This window comes from Arvicola amphibius, chromosome 9 (genome assembly GCF_903992535.2).
Source record: "Arvicola amphibius chromosome 9, mArvAmp1.2, whole genome shotgun sequence".
NCBI lineage: Eukaryota > Metazoa > Chordata > Mammalia > Rodentia > Cricetidae > Arvicola > Arvicola amphibius.
Genome location: NC_052055.2, coordinates 8521167 through 8535036, shown reverse-complemented (window position 1 = coordinate 8535036; position 13870 = coordinate 8521167). Strand labels below are relative to the sequence as shown.

The following is a 13870-nucleotide window of genomic DNA, read 5'->3' as shown; positions in this document are numbered from 1 at the left end:
CAGTCATAGACTTGATTAACCCTATCACCTAGGAAGAAAATGTCTGCGCATGGCGTGAGGGTGCTTTCAGAGATATCTGAGTGAGGTGGAAAGACTTACCCCGTATTTTACATGGCAAGAATGAAAATACTCGAGTGAGACATTTGGGCTTCTCTAACTATCAAACTATTAAAATAATGGACCCCAAGAAATTGGAATTTACCTAAGAAACTCATGCAGAAGGATGGTTTGTCTTTCAGAGAGAAATTTCGCAGCTGTGCCAACTTGTTAGAGACGTCTGGCAGAGAGTCTGCAGCCCGGATCATGATGATGGGGGACTGCACCTTGACCAGTCCTTAGTGATGTGTAGTTATACGTGTGCCTTCTGGATATGACAACACTGCTTCACCCTGAACTCAGGGCAGCTGTGGGTGCCTGCACAAGGCCTAGGCAAGACCAAGTCAGTCAACATTCCAGCCTGGGGAGCCATTTCCTAGCTTCTACCCCTAACTAAGGAGTGATAAACAGCTGGTGGCCTCCAGGGAAGGGAGAGTTAGTCCTCTTAAAGAGTGAGGGCCCAGTTATGTTGGCCTTGCTCCAAGATGGTTTCAAACCCATGAGTACAAGGGTAGCACCAACACATCCCATAGGTTGTATTAAAGTAAAAAGGACAGTAGGTTAGGGAGTAAGGAAGTGAGGTGGATCTAGGAGAAAATAGGGAGATGACTGAGGCAAATAAGTTAAAAATAAATTCTCTGAATTTTTCAGAGAGTTCATAAAAATAATATTTTTTAAACAGAGCACATAATTTGGGAAGGAATGGTGATGGGAAATGGTGAAAATTGGAAGTGTCGTGGGAAAGTATATAATGTTTGGGGTGCGAAGGCATTGTACCTCTGTTATAGGATAACTCCATCTAAATTCCTTTTGTACATGTATTTGGGGAAGTTTCTGAAGTATTGCGCATTCTTATGGCATTTCAAAAGTCTTCAGTGTCGATTAATCACATAGATCCCACCTCCCCACTGCCCTCCCATGGCCCTCCCCATTTAACCTCTCCTGCTTATATTTTTAATTCCTAAGAACTCTAGATTATTATCAGTTTACATGATCGTCACATCTCTTGAGGCTTTGAATGTTTATCAATCTTTTTTCCCACTGCATAGCCTCTGCTTCTTCCAATACCTTACATTTTTCCTTTTGCTTTTTATTTTCCTCTATGCTCATGAAGTTGTTTTGCTCTCATCTTCAGTAAACTTGAAAGTCTGCTCATATTAAAACGCAGAGACCAACACTTGACAAGATTTGACCATGAGGTGTAATTTAACGACCGTTGTCTTCACAATAGAATAACTTTATGATACTTTGTTGATATGCTTCCAATTCCAGGATTTGATACACATTTTGGGGGACAACCATTTTTCCAGAACTACCTTCTAGAGCCCTGTTGTATTTTCCTTGAGAACCAATAAACCTCAGAGTTTTAGTTATCATGGGCTGGTGCAATCTTCCAGTTGCAGAGAAGAGGTTGAGCATTTCATTGCTTTTCAGATATCCTTCTGCCAATAATTTCTACGTTCAAGCTACTAATTCCTTGCAGTTTGGCATTCTGTGATGCTAACTAGGCTATAAACTTCATTATTTCTGCTGCTGGTTTGAGATTTAGCATTCTCAGACTGGCTAAATCATTACCACCTAATGAGCTGCTTAACAGCTTCAAGAATCTTGTGCTAATTTTTTTCTCCTCTGTCTTCTCTTCTTTGGGGTCTATTTTAATGCAAATTCACTTTCTCATCCTTTTTGGTGGAGCTGGGGACAAAATAAAAGTGGGTATGTGTTCATTCGTCTTCTTTTTAGTTGAAAGTAGTAATATCACTCTGAGTTTGTCAGTCTGTCTGGATCCTGCACAGATGGAGTCCCTAATCCGCTACTGCTCAGAGGAGCCTCGTATTTTCTGTGAGCCTTGTCAGTTTGGTTGCTGACCTTCCTGGACTTAGGGGGAGCTGGGAGGACCTTGGACTTAACATAGTGAAGGGAACCCTGATGGCTCTTTGGCTTGGAGAGGGAGGGAGTGGGGGTATGGGTGGAAGGGAGGGGAGGGAAGGGGGAGGGGGAGGGGAGGAGATGGAAATTTTTTATAAAAAATAATTAAAAAAATGGAAATTTTAATAGAGTTTTAAAATTAGCCACAAATTTCTGTTTTTTCAAATCATCTGATTTCCTAAACTAGGAAATTTCAGTCTTTGACCTCAGAAGATCAACCTTAGCACTTAAGATTTGTAGATCTAAGACAGTAGGCACTGATGTGAATAGAAAGACAGAGTGGCTTGCTGATCAGTAACTTACTTCCCTGTTCTGCATGGACCATTTGTTTTTTTTTGTTGTTGTTGTTGTTGTTGTTTAATTTTTTTGTTTTACTAAACAAAGCAAAGGCTAAAGAGTGGGGGAAGAAAAAAATCAATTAAGAGCAAAGAAATGAACAGATTCCTGGTAGCAGTTCAATGTTTCCTTCACTCCATGAATTATCTTTATATCCCTCCACAGCTTTGTGTATCAATAATGAATTACCAGTTTCCCCCAAATCAGTTAAATTGAATTTCTGTCTCATTACTAAAACTACTCTGGTTAATTCCATAAACTACTAGCAGTTTTCTGGTACTAAGAATGAGGGGATGATTTTCATTAGTATGTTTAAAATGAATATTTTAATTGCTAGGAAATTATAAGGACATTTATATCTAGCTTGGCATTTCTCTCCGGTGAAGGCAAAATGTTGGTTTGGATACCAACACCCTTTTCAAAGGTTCATGTATTAATGTCTTGGTCTCAAAGTGATGAGTCCAATCATTAAGAGGGGATTGGCCTTGTGCCTTCACAGGTTCAGGATATCATAGCATGATGAGGACCTAGAAAAAGCTAGAAGTTAAAGCCTCTGTGAACAAAGTCAAGGTTAGTGGCACTGTGTCCTAGTGACTACGTATTATCCTCATCTCCTGTCTGTCCCTGTCTCTCTCTGAGTCCTTGACAATATGAATTAATTAGACTCTGACCACATACTTCTACCACCCAAGCAACCAAGGCTCAAGGAAGAGGTTCTAGCTAGGCTTAGACTGAAACTTCTGAAAATGTGAGCCAAACTAAACCTTCCTTTTGAAGAATATTTTTCAGAAATATTCCACAAAACAAAACAACAGGAACAACAAAAACCTGTTTAATACAGTCCCTAAATAAACCAAATAATTACTGGGCACTTCAGTGGAATGTACCTGCATTTAAAGACTACAATTTTAATTGTTCTTTTCTTATTCAAATTCCCATGAACTAAAGTTAGGGAATACAGTCTATTGAGACTAAATTCTAGAACTCATTTTTAAAATCATGATGTCTATTTCTTATTACTTTTCTAGTAGATATTAAAATAATTAGTCAGGAAATAACTAAATTCAGAATTACAACTCAACTAGCAGTATTAATCATCATAGTATGTTTGAAATCTGGGTTTCTATAAAGTGTGTGTGTGATGCTTTCCAAATATGTCATTTTATTGGAAATTTTATGCAATTTTGAGATTGATAAAAATCCTATACCTTTAACCTAATATCAGTTTGATAAAATGAACATGGTCATATAATGGCATCATATGTATCTACTTAGGGATCAGTGGACAGAATGTTAAAAGCTATTAAAAATAATTGTCTCCCAGCACTCGGGAGGCAGAGGCAGGCGGATCTCTGTGAGTTCGAGGCCAGCCTGGTCTACAAGAGCTAGTTCCAGGACAGGCTCCAAAGCTGCAGAGAAACCCTGTCTCGAAAAACCAAAAAAAAAAAAAAAAAAAACAATTGTCCTGCACTCTCTATGTTTTCGGGTTTCCAGAGCTAACTGATAGCTCAGCTACGAGTGTCCGAGTGTCTGAAGCATCGGCAGCATGAACGACGCCCTTCGTGGTGCTGTCTCACCACTTAGTAGGCCCCGTTAGCTTTGCAATGCTCAAACTATAGACTGCAACTTGGTAGTTTTAATTTTTTTTCTCTTTCTTCTTCCTAGATTCCTGGGCCTTATGAAAATCTTTCTGTTTGCGACTGGATTCAGGATTCCTTAAGCATCAATACTGACCCTTCACAGCAAATTTTGACACTCTGACATTTTTCTCATCTAGAGCAGGAACCTGTGCAGGAAGACCAATTTTTCAGCGAAAACGTAATAGTAAGTATAAATATATTACCAATTCAGTCCATCCCTAATGGTGGGGAAATACCGTAGCGCTGCCAAGTTAGATGAGAGCCCCCTATGTTCGCCTGGGAAAGTTGTAGAATCACCTAGCTATCCAACATATTGTTTAAGCCGTCACCACCACGGCTTCCTCTACCCTCTAACATCTATCACATCTTTCATCTCTGTTCGTGGTCTAGGCCCAAGTGTTCAATAGCTCAGAAAAGAGCTCTTATACACATAAGCAAAGGACAATGTTCCTTCTTTCTTCATTTTTTAAATATTTATTTTACATACAACCACAGTTTCCCCTCCCTCCTCTCCTCCCCTCCTGTTCCCTCCCCCTGCCTCCTTTCTAATCCTCCCCCCATCCACTACTCAGAAAGGGTAAGGCCTCCCTTGGGAGTCAATAAAGCACGGCATTTCAAGTTGAGGCAGGACTAAGATCCTTCCCGGGGCATCAAGGCTGTGGATCTCTGCACCTGCTTTCTTCAGTTGCTGGGTGAAAGTGCTCTGAGGGCAGGGCAGTCACCAGTCTGACTACAGGGAAAGCCAGTTCAGGCCCCTCTCCTCTCCTGCTAGGAGTCTTAGCTGGGCTCATCCTTGTGGATTCCTGGGAGTTTCCCTGGCACCAGATTTTTCCCCAAACCCATTATAACCCCCCTATCAAGATATCTCTTCCATTGCTCTCCCTCTCCATCCCTGCTCTAACTTAACCTTTTGACTCCTCATATCCCCATCACCCATCTTCCCCCTCTACACCCCCATTGCCAGTTAACCAAGGAGAAAATGGCTAGTTTTATGTCATATAAATAAGTGTTTTTATTCAAAGTCTCGTACTCGGTGGTACTCTCATTCCTACCCCCTGTTAGATTAGGTTATTGATCTCTTAAACAGATGTTTTCTGTGTATTGTTCCTATCCAATCCTGTGGCTGCCACACAACATCTCTGCCAGCAAACTAAATGAGTGTTTTTTTTAGATGGTATGAAGGTCAGTCTTCAGTTTCACAAGCAGATCTCTGAAGACATTCAGAGAATTTGGAAATCTATTCATGCATTCAACTCCAGGGTCCCAAGAGTAGTCACCAAATGGTCTTTAATAGATGTGTCTCGTCACTGACGCATTAGCTTCCAGCAGATGGAATAGAGCTGAATGCTCAGCGGGCTATCCAGTGAAGTTTCTGCTGCATAAACACGATTTAACACAGGTTAAAAAAAAAAAAGTCATTGCTTTAAGAAGGTACATGGTTTTGTTGTTGTTTAATGTTACATTGATAAAAAAAATCACCTTTCTATCTCTGAAAGTATACAAACTAATAAAAACATACCCAATGCTGTCATTTGCCATTAAAGCAATTTGAAAAATGTATATATACAGAAAAATGCGTCCTTTCCACATGGTTTAAGTTACTGGCAAAACGAAGCTAAACAAGTGTTTAAAAACATGATTGAGTGAGTGCCTTTAGGTTGGTTATTTATAGCTGTCCACAACTATCAATTTTTACTTTAATATTATTGAAGCAGTTATGAGCAGAAGGTGAATGCTCACCTAGAAAACATCATGACTCCCTAATGATTTGTAGGGTGAAAACTACACACAAAAGTGGTTCCCCTGGATCAAAAGTACGTAGCATTTTCTTTTATGTAAGAGTCATAATATGATATGGTCCCTAGAAAACTGCCCCATCCTCTTCCTTACACTTTGATGTTTTCCCTATCTTGGAAAATATGTTATTAAGCAAGAAAATGAAAAAAAATACAGTACTATAAAATATGGAGCCAGTATTTTCAAGTGTTATAGTTATCTGTCTAGTAGGATCCAAAGAGGCAAACCAGCAATGACAACTCAACTATTAGTTTAAAAGATAAATAATAAAATAATCATAATAATAAATAGATTTCCTATACATATTTAAAAGTAGTTTAAGTTTATACAAAGAAAAAATGTAAGTCTCAATAGAAGCTAAGAATCAGAACCAAGCTTTTCTTTAAAAAGTGCAAAAACATTAAACTCAGCTGAAGATATCAATATTTAGGAAAACACATTTATTTTCTAAAGAGATTAAGTGTTATTTCATTTATCTCTAACCTATGGATTTAACCATTGTTTCAATTGTGTCTGTGTATTACCAGGGAAAGTCTAAATTAAAAACAAGAAACAGATAACATTGCTAAATATAAAATACCTACAAAGTTTCAGGACTTAAAACAGCACATACTGAAACAAAAATAAGATCACTGGCACGTGTCAGAAAGCATTGAGCATGTTGGAGAATTCAGTACAAGCTACTGGAGAAACACTCATTAGTCGATAAATTGTGTTTTGATGACTGGCTAGCCATTTGGAAACTAATTAAGCCAGATTTTACCTAACTCATTATCCTAAAATAGATTCCAGATGGATAAAATATTAAATTTAAGCCATAAAAGTAGTCTAAAAGGAACCTGGATAAGTGTCTTTAATAAACTTACAATAGAAAAGGCTTTGAAAGGTGACACATAGCTAGAATTCCAAGCGGGGAAGCCTGATCAGTCTAACCACAGAGAAACGAAAGCTAATCCTTTAAAGCTAGCAAAGGAGCGGAGTTAAAAAGGAAAAGACTAATATGGTAGGCAGGAGCCTGGCTTTTCGTTAATGAAAAATATAAAAAGTCTTAAAGAAAAATTTTTTTTTTATTCCTAGGAATAAAAATGCACAAAGTTACGCCAAGTTCTTGGCATCAAAAGAAAATACTCATTCTATAAACACTGAGAAGACAAGCATAGTTTTACAACTACAAAATTAAAGAGAACAATAAAATTTTCTGTAAACATATAAGATTAATATTTGGTATAATGAATTTCACACAGGAAAACATGAAAAGAGCATTGATGATTTTCTCAGAAAATAAAGAAGTATGATTTTTTGAATGCAATTTTTATTTAAGTATAACAGTATAATGTAAATTACATTCAAATGTAATTTATGTATAACAATATAAATATTTAAGTGTAACAATGCAAATTTCCATTAAAGTAGCAATTGCACTGGAGCAGTCTAAGCAGCAGATAAATTCAGAAGTACCCAGAAGTGCGTATTCAAGCAGACATTAATTATATCCAGTTGGCAGAGTTGTAGCCGTGTGAACAATCAACACACTTCTTTGCCCATTGAAACAGTTACAGCACTGTGCTCCTTGGGTGTCTCTTTCTGTATCTCAGCCTTCTAGCTCTCTGTGTTGGAATTCTCTGTGGTCCAGAAAATAACGGATTCATAACTTCCCTACTGGTAGGGACCATTAGGACCTCTCTTCGCTATTAAAGAGAGACCCATTAACATCAATTAGTACCTATGTCATAAGAATCTTAAAATCTTTTGATATCACTTATATGAAAGGATGCCTATTGTTTCTCTGACAATAAAAATAAACAATTTGTGTAATTATATCAACACTAGGAAGTATTATGCATCAATTGAAACAATAATGAGACATCAAGGGATGTAGCATAGTGGACAGACTGCTTGCCTAGCTTGAACAAAGGCCTGTGTTTGATTCCCAGCACCATATAAACTGGGTGTGGTTATAGATGCCTGGAATTCCGCGACTCTGCAGATAGAGGCAAGACAGATAAGATTTCACAGTTTTCCCGCAGTGAAATATAGAGATCTCAAGGCTCTCCTAAGCTACATGAAACCCTGTCTTCCAAAAATCTGTAATAAAAAATAAGGTAAATCTGTGGGCAACCCTATTAGGCTGTAGAATTTTATGTATGTTGTGTTTGTGTTTACCTGTGTCTATATACTTAAAGTAAATTATCTGATAAAATTTTAAATATGTCTAGAAAAATCTCATAACAAATGAGCTGGACAGAGAAGAATCTGTGCAAATAACAAAAGACATTTGTTTTTTACTCACACACACCTATATTATTTAATTTTTCTTTTTTATTAAAAATGATCATGTTGTACTTAAAAAAGAAAAAGCTATAAACATGAAAGTCTTCCTAAATTGATAATAATCTAAGGGCAACTGAACTTTTGCTCCCAAATGTATTTTTGTATGTTGGAGATAAAACACATACAGCACAAAAGAAGTCAATAATAATACAGATATAAAAATATTAATATAGAAATCAATGATGTGGTAATAGAGTTGTTTATTGACACATTTCATATAGCTATTTAAAAAAGCAGATGTAGAAACCAGTACAATTCCAGGGAATTAATAAGTGTAAAAGGCAATTTACAGTGTCTACCAGTTATAGTTATGAAAATACAAATAACTTTAACCCATGACATGCTCCAAGCTTACTAGTAAGTGAGCTTTGTTGGTCATTTTATAGGAAGTTCTAGGTTTGACTGGCTATAAGGAAAGTAAGAATAGAGCCTTTCTCATCTGAGTTTATAGATCTTCTAAATTCAATCCATTGAGAAATATGGAATTGTGTGTGCAGAGACTCATACGGGAAAGTGCCCATGTTTTCCAGGTTACTGTCTTTTAACCAGGCCTTCATTTGAAAGTACATGTGGTTACCTAACTTTTCGAACACAAGGCATCTGCCATATTACATTTTCCCTTTGTCTCTCTACTCTCTTGTTTCCGTCATTCTGTGTTGGCAGAGCTTTTCCTTTCCATCTTTTTTCTTTTTATAAACTAGCATTTCTCTTCCTGCTGCCCTGCTCTCTAATCTCTCCACATTTTAATTGTTCTTAGTCTGGCTTCCTGATAGTCTTCATCTTGACTTAGAGATGGTTGTGATTAACCTCCTCCATACGAAGATGTTAACTTCTCCAGTGTAAGACATTCCAGTAACAGAGATGGGCTTACATTGATCTTCTCATGCTATAGCAGGATCCCCACTGTGAGTAATGACTCAAAGGATCAAGGTGACTGGAATTAGTGGAAGCACCAGCGCTTATAGATTAGGTCAAACTTAACGATTCTCTATAAGAACTTTGAATTGACCCTGTACTTAATGTTTTCCAGCTTGAGACTTAAATGCTATTGAAACTTGCCCTCTGTTCTACAGTACCTTTAAATCAGCTTTTCTTTGCTAATATTGGGGCTGAGCTTAGATGGAGACCCGTGTGTGTGTGTGTGTGTGTGTGTGTGTGTGTGTGTGTGTGTTCATGTTTGTGATTTTAAAATTAGCTGTGGTCCATAGATATAAATGTATGTGTATATATGTATATGTATATACATATATTATGTGTTCTAAAATCAAAGCGATTGTAAAATAAGAATAATAGTCAGATGCAGTCCATCTGAGTCATGTTAATGCTGAAACACTATACTAGGTCTGAATAATGGTAAAGTTTTATAATTATAATACAAAACTTCTTGTTGCCAAGATCCTCAACGGTCTTATGCATTTACCCTTCATTGTGTAGATTTTCCTTGGCTGCTATACAATATGTCTGCATAATTTACTATCTTTTAATAGGACTAATTTCTATTCCAACACTAGGAATACATTTGGGATAAAATGAGTGCTGAGAAGATTCCTACTTCTATATTTCATTTATGATAGCTTTGTTTTCAGAATTTGACATATGTGTTCAGTTGATTTTGGATAGTCATATGTATATATGTAAATATGTGTGTGTTTATGTTTGGGGTATATATGTATTTTGGGAGGTCACTCATACTACAACAGGATTGATATTCCAACATAAAAAGATATGTTGGAATGCCTTCAAAAGACAGGAATGAAGTCACCTTCTTGGACTGAAAAATGCGAGAATCAGAAAATAATCATTAAATTTTCAGAGTAATTTACGCTAGAAAGATGGTTTGCAAATATATGACTAAGGAAATTTTGGAAACATTCCAGTAAGGGCTCAGGACAGTTCATCACTTTAGTCTAGCTATAAAATGAGTGACAACACAGAAGGCGGTAGCTGAGCATGGGATGAGTAGCACAACCAAGTAAGAGTCAGTTATTTTCCACCGTAGTCCAGAGTGGGCTGTGCATGCCTCACAGTGAGCATGTGTGTGTTGCCTCAACAATGTCTCTCTCTGCTGATCATATTGTCAGAACTGCAGCCTAGTGATCCATTGTATTTCCTGTGGAGATCTTTTGCTGAGGACAGTGTACAGGGACCAGATGATAGCAGATGAATTTGGCCATTGTTTTTCTTTATTCTTTCTTTGAAAATAAGATTTTAATACAATGTATTAGGATTGTGGTTTTCCATTCCCCAATTCTTCTCAGTTCCTCTTCACCTCTTCCATGTACCGAACATCTCCCCTTCTTTCTCTCTTCAGAAAACGGGTTTTTTTTTTTTTTAGGGAAAAAAAAGGAAAGAAAGAAAACAAAATTTTTTAGAAAAAATTCTAAAAGCGCAAAATCATAAAAACCACATTGGGTGCCATTTTGTGAAAGGATACTGCACTTTCGTTTCCCAACCACCGAGACCCAAATAATCACACAGAAACTATATTAATTACAACACTGTTTGGCCAATGACTCAGGAATATTTTTTGCTGGTTCTTAGATTTTTAAATTAGCCCATTTCTATTAATCTGTGTATTGCCACGAGGCTGTGGCTTACTAAAAAGGTTCTGGGTGTCTTTCTGCTTTGGCAGCTCCATGACGTCTCCCTGACTCCACCTACTCTCTCTATCTATATTTGGATTTCTACCTGGCTTTGCTCAGCTAAGCCATTAGCCAAAACTGCTTTATTCATTAAACGATAGAAGCAACACAGATACAGAAGGACATCCCACATCAAGTGAGTTTTTTGTTTGTGAGTGAATCTTTTATGTGCCTGGTTAACAAGAAATTTGATGATTATTTTCTAACTTTACTTGCTATTTGCTAGAATTACCCTGGACAACCATCCTGTGTTAGATTTTGTCTATATTTTACAAAGGTTTCTGTGTTATAGACATGTTATAGACATGACCTAAAGGTCAGTTGGGTACAGAAGTTTTAATTGAATATAATTCTCTTTCAGTGTTTGGGAAGCATATTTGCGTGTTGTTCCTAAGAAAGCTGATGCCATTCTGATTCTGGGACCATCAGAGAACACCCAATTTGCTTGATACTTTATTACCAGAAACTTTTTGATTTTTTTCTAGATACTGTAATGTTCATTCTATTGTTTTCCCTAAATATTTTATTTTTCATCTCATTTTATTGGTCAGGAAGCTAAGAGAGGGATTAAACAAACTGCAGTCATACAGTTAACTACTGGAAGCAAAATTCAAACAAAACCTGATTCAAGACTGCGTGTGCTTTCTATGCCTTATATCATATCATATGACAGTTAAGGTTTGAAGGGACTTTTATAGTACATTTAATCCAATTACTGTGGTTATACCAGTGACTCATTTTGGATTGTTTCCCTCCACCAACTCCTAGGACAGTTTCTTCTCTGAATAATACACTGTACATAGGAAAGGCATCAAATTTTCATTCTTATTGAAATACTTCTACCTGTTATTTGTTGAAACATACAACCTAATGATAATATGAACTACGATAAACAAAACATTTTTCCAATACACTATTATTTTAACTGTCAGTCATTCTAGGTATTCTAGTAAAATTTACTTTTAAACAGAACATTCTAATTACCAAAGACAATAACTTCATGTTAGTATGTTCCATGTTTATTAATGTCTTAAAATTGGTTTCCAAAACGTTGCTAATTACAACTTGTTTCTTATAAAGAGTGCTAAACTGATCTATTTCTTTCAGCTGTTTATGTTAAACATGATATTAAATCACTAAAGATATTCTAAAAAAATCGGTGACTCAGAATGGCTGCTACCTGAACATGTAAAGAGGATTTCATTTTAACAAGATGTCGCACAATCCTTTTACAAATAGCAAAGTAGTAAAATTAAACTTTGTTACAATTGTGCCCAAATATTATTCTGACTGGTTTTACTAAAGACCAAAGTCATCACTCAATTATACACCCTAATTTTCATGTACATGACATATATCCCCATAAAAGCAAACATGAAGTGAAATAGTTTTCTGTATGGTTTTTAGATTAAAAGCTTCAGAAGTACAGACATATTTAAGGGGAAGGAGAGTCAAAGTATACATTTATTCCCAGCAAGTCATAAATCATATTTCTTTTATGTTGTAGGATATTCTCTTAATCTTATAGTTGGTTCATTATAGACAGTAGATAGATTTATAAATCCATTATAAAATAACTGGGATTTTTATGCTAGTCACTGTAGATTACTGTATTCCTTTTGTACCTTCCTCCTCAAGAATATGGCATACAGTACATATGCACACATGCTCACAGGCATGTGCACAAAGACACATACACACGTACACAACCACAAAGTTAATCATTAACACAGCTTTGACCTCACAGTATTTCCAAAAATGTATTACTGAAAAAAAGTTAAGTCCATGTCTCAAAGTATGTTTTATGGGATGATTATTAATGTCAGAGGAAAATAAGTGAGGGAAGGACCAAGCCAGTTAGTGTCTGGGTGGTTTTAGTGGCAAGGTTTTAAAGATGTTAATATGTTATAATATGTCATTACATTCTTTAGAGCAAAAGTAAGCTACTGCATAAACTATTTCAAGACACATTTTATGGGGAACCTGTTTCAAGAGATGCCTTTTCTAGATATGAATTAGAAGCTTGGAGACACTGTTTTAGAGTATTATAGCACATCATTCTAGCTGTTACAAACTTAAATAAACATCTGAATTTGAATAGCCGATTTCCAAAAAGACCTGGATTTATGAAGAAGGAGTCAATGTAGGAAAAAACGTAAAAAATTAAACTGGCCTCTATACAGAAACCAGGCACTTCTTAGTAATAAATTTCTAGTCATCTCTTTCAGTACTCTACCCCAACCCCAACCTGATCCCTCATTTCCCCTCCATACCTGTCCCCAGTTCATCCATGAAAATCTCTTCTATTTCCCTCTTCCCAGGGAGATCCAAGTGTCACCCTTGAGCCCTCCTTGTTACATAGCCTCTCTGAGTCTGTGGATTGTAGCATGGTTATCCTTTACTGTACAGCTAATATCCACTTATAAGTGAGTACATACCATGTTTGTCTTTCTGGGTCTGGGTTTTCCATCTTATTAATTTGGCTTCTTTGTTGAAGATTAGGTATCTATAAGTTTGTGGATTTATGCCTGGGCCTTTGATTTAATTTCATTAGTTTACTTGTCTGTTTTTATACCAATACCATGCAGTTTTTTATTGCTATGGCCCTATAGTAAAGCTTAAAATCAGGGGTGGTGATACCTCCAGAAGTTCTTTTGTTGTACAGGATTGTTTTAGCTATCCTTGGAATTTTCTTTTTCCATATGAAGTTGAGTGTTGTTCTTTCAAGGTCTGTACAGAACTACATTGGTGTATTAATGGGGATTTCATTAAATCTGTAGATAACTTTCGGTAAGATGGCCATATTTACTATGTTAATCCTACCAATCCTTGAGTATGGGAGATCTTTTCATCTTCTGATATGTTCTCCAATTTCTTTCTTCAAAGACTCCAAGTTCTTGTCATACAGGTCTTTCACTTGCTGGGTTAGACTTACATTAAGATATGCTATATGATTTGTGGGCTATTGTAAAGTGTGTTATTTTCCTGATTTCGCTCTTAGTCCATTTATCATTTATAGATAGGAGATCTACTGAATTTTTTCACTTAATCTTGTATCCAGCCACCTCACTAAAGGTGATTATGAGCTGTGGGAGTTTCCTT

General features: G+C 36.5%; 1 long non-coding RNA gene across 1 annotated transcript in view; it reads left to right on the top strand.

The window, feature by feature from the left end:
- Positions 1 to 13870, top strand: part of LOC119823417 — a 102160-nt gene that overhangs the window by 41489 nt on the left and 46801 nt on the right. Inside the window, exon 3 of the long non-coding RNA XR_005286949.1 lies at positions 4024 to 4182. This is a non-coding gene — a long non-coding RNA (uncharacterized LOC119823417). The remainder of the gene's footprint in view (positions 1 to 4023; positions 4183 to 13870) is intronic.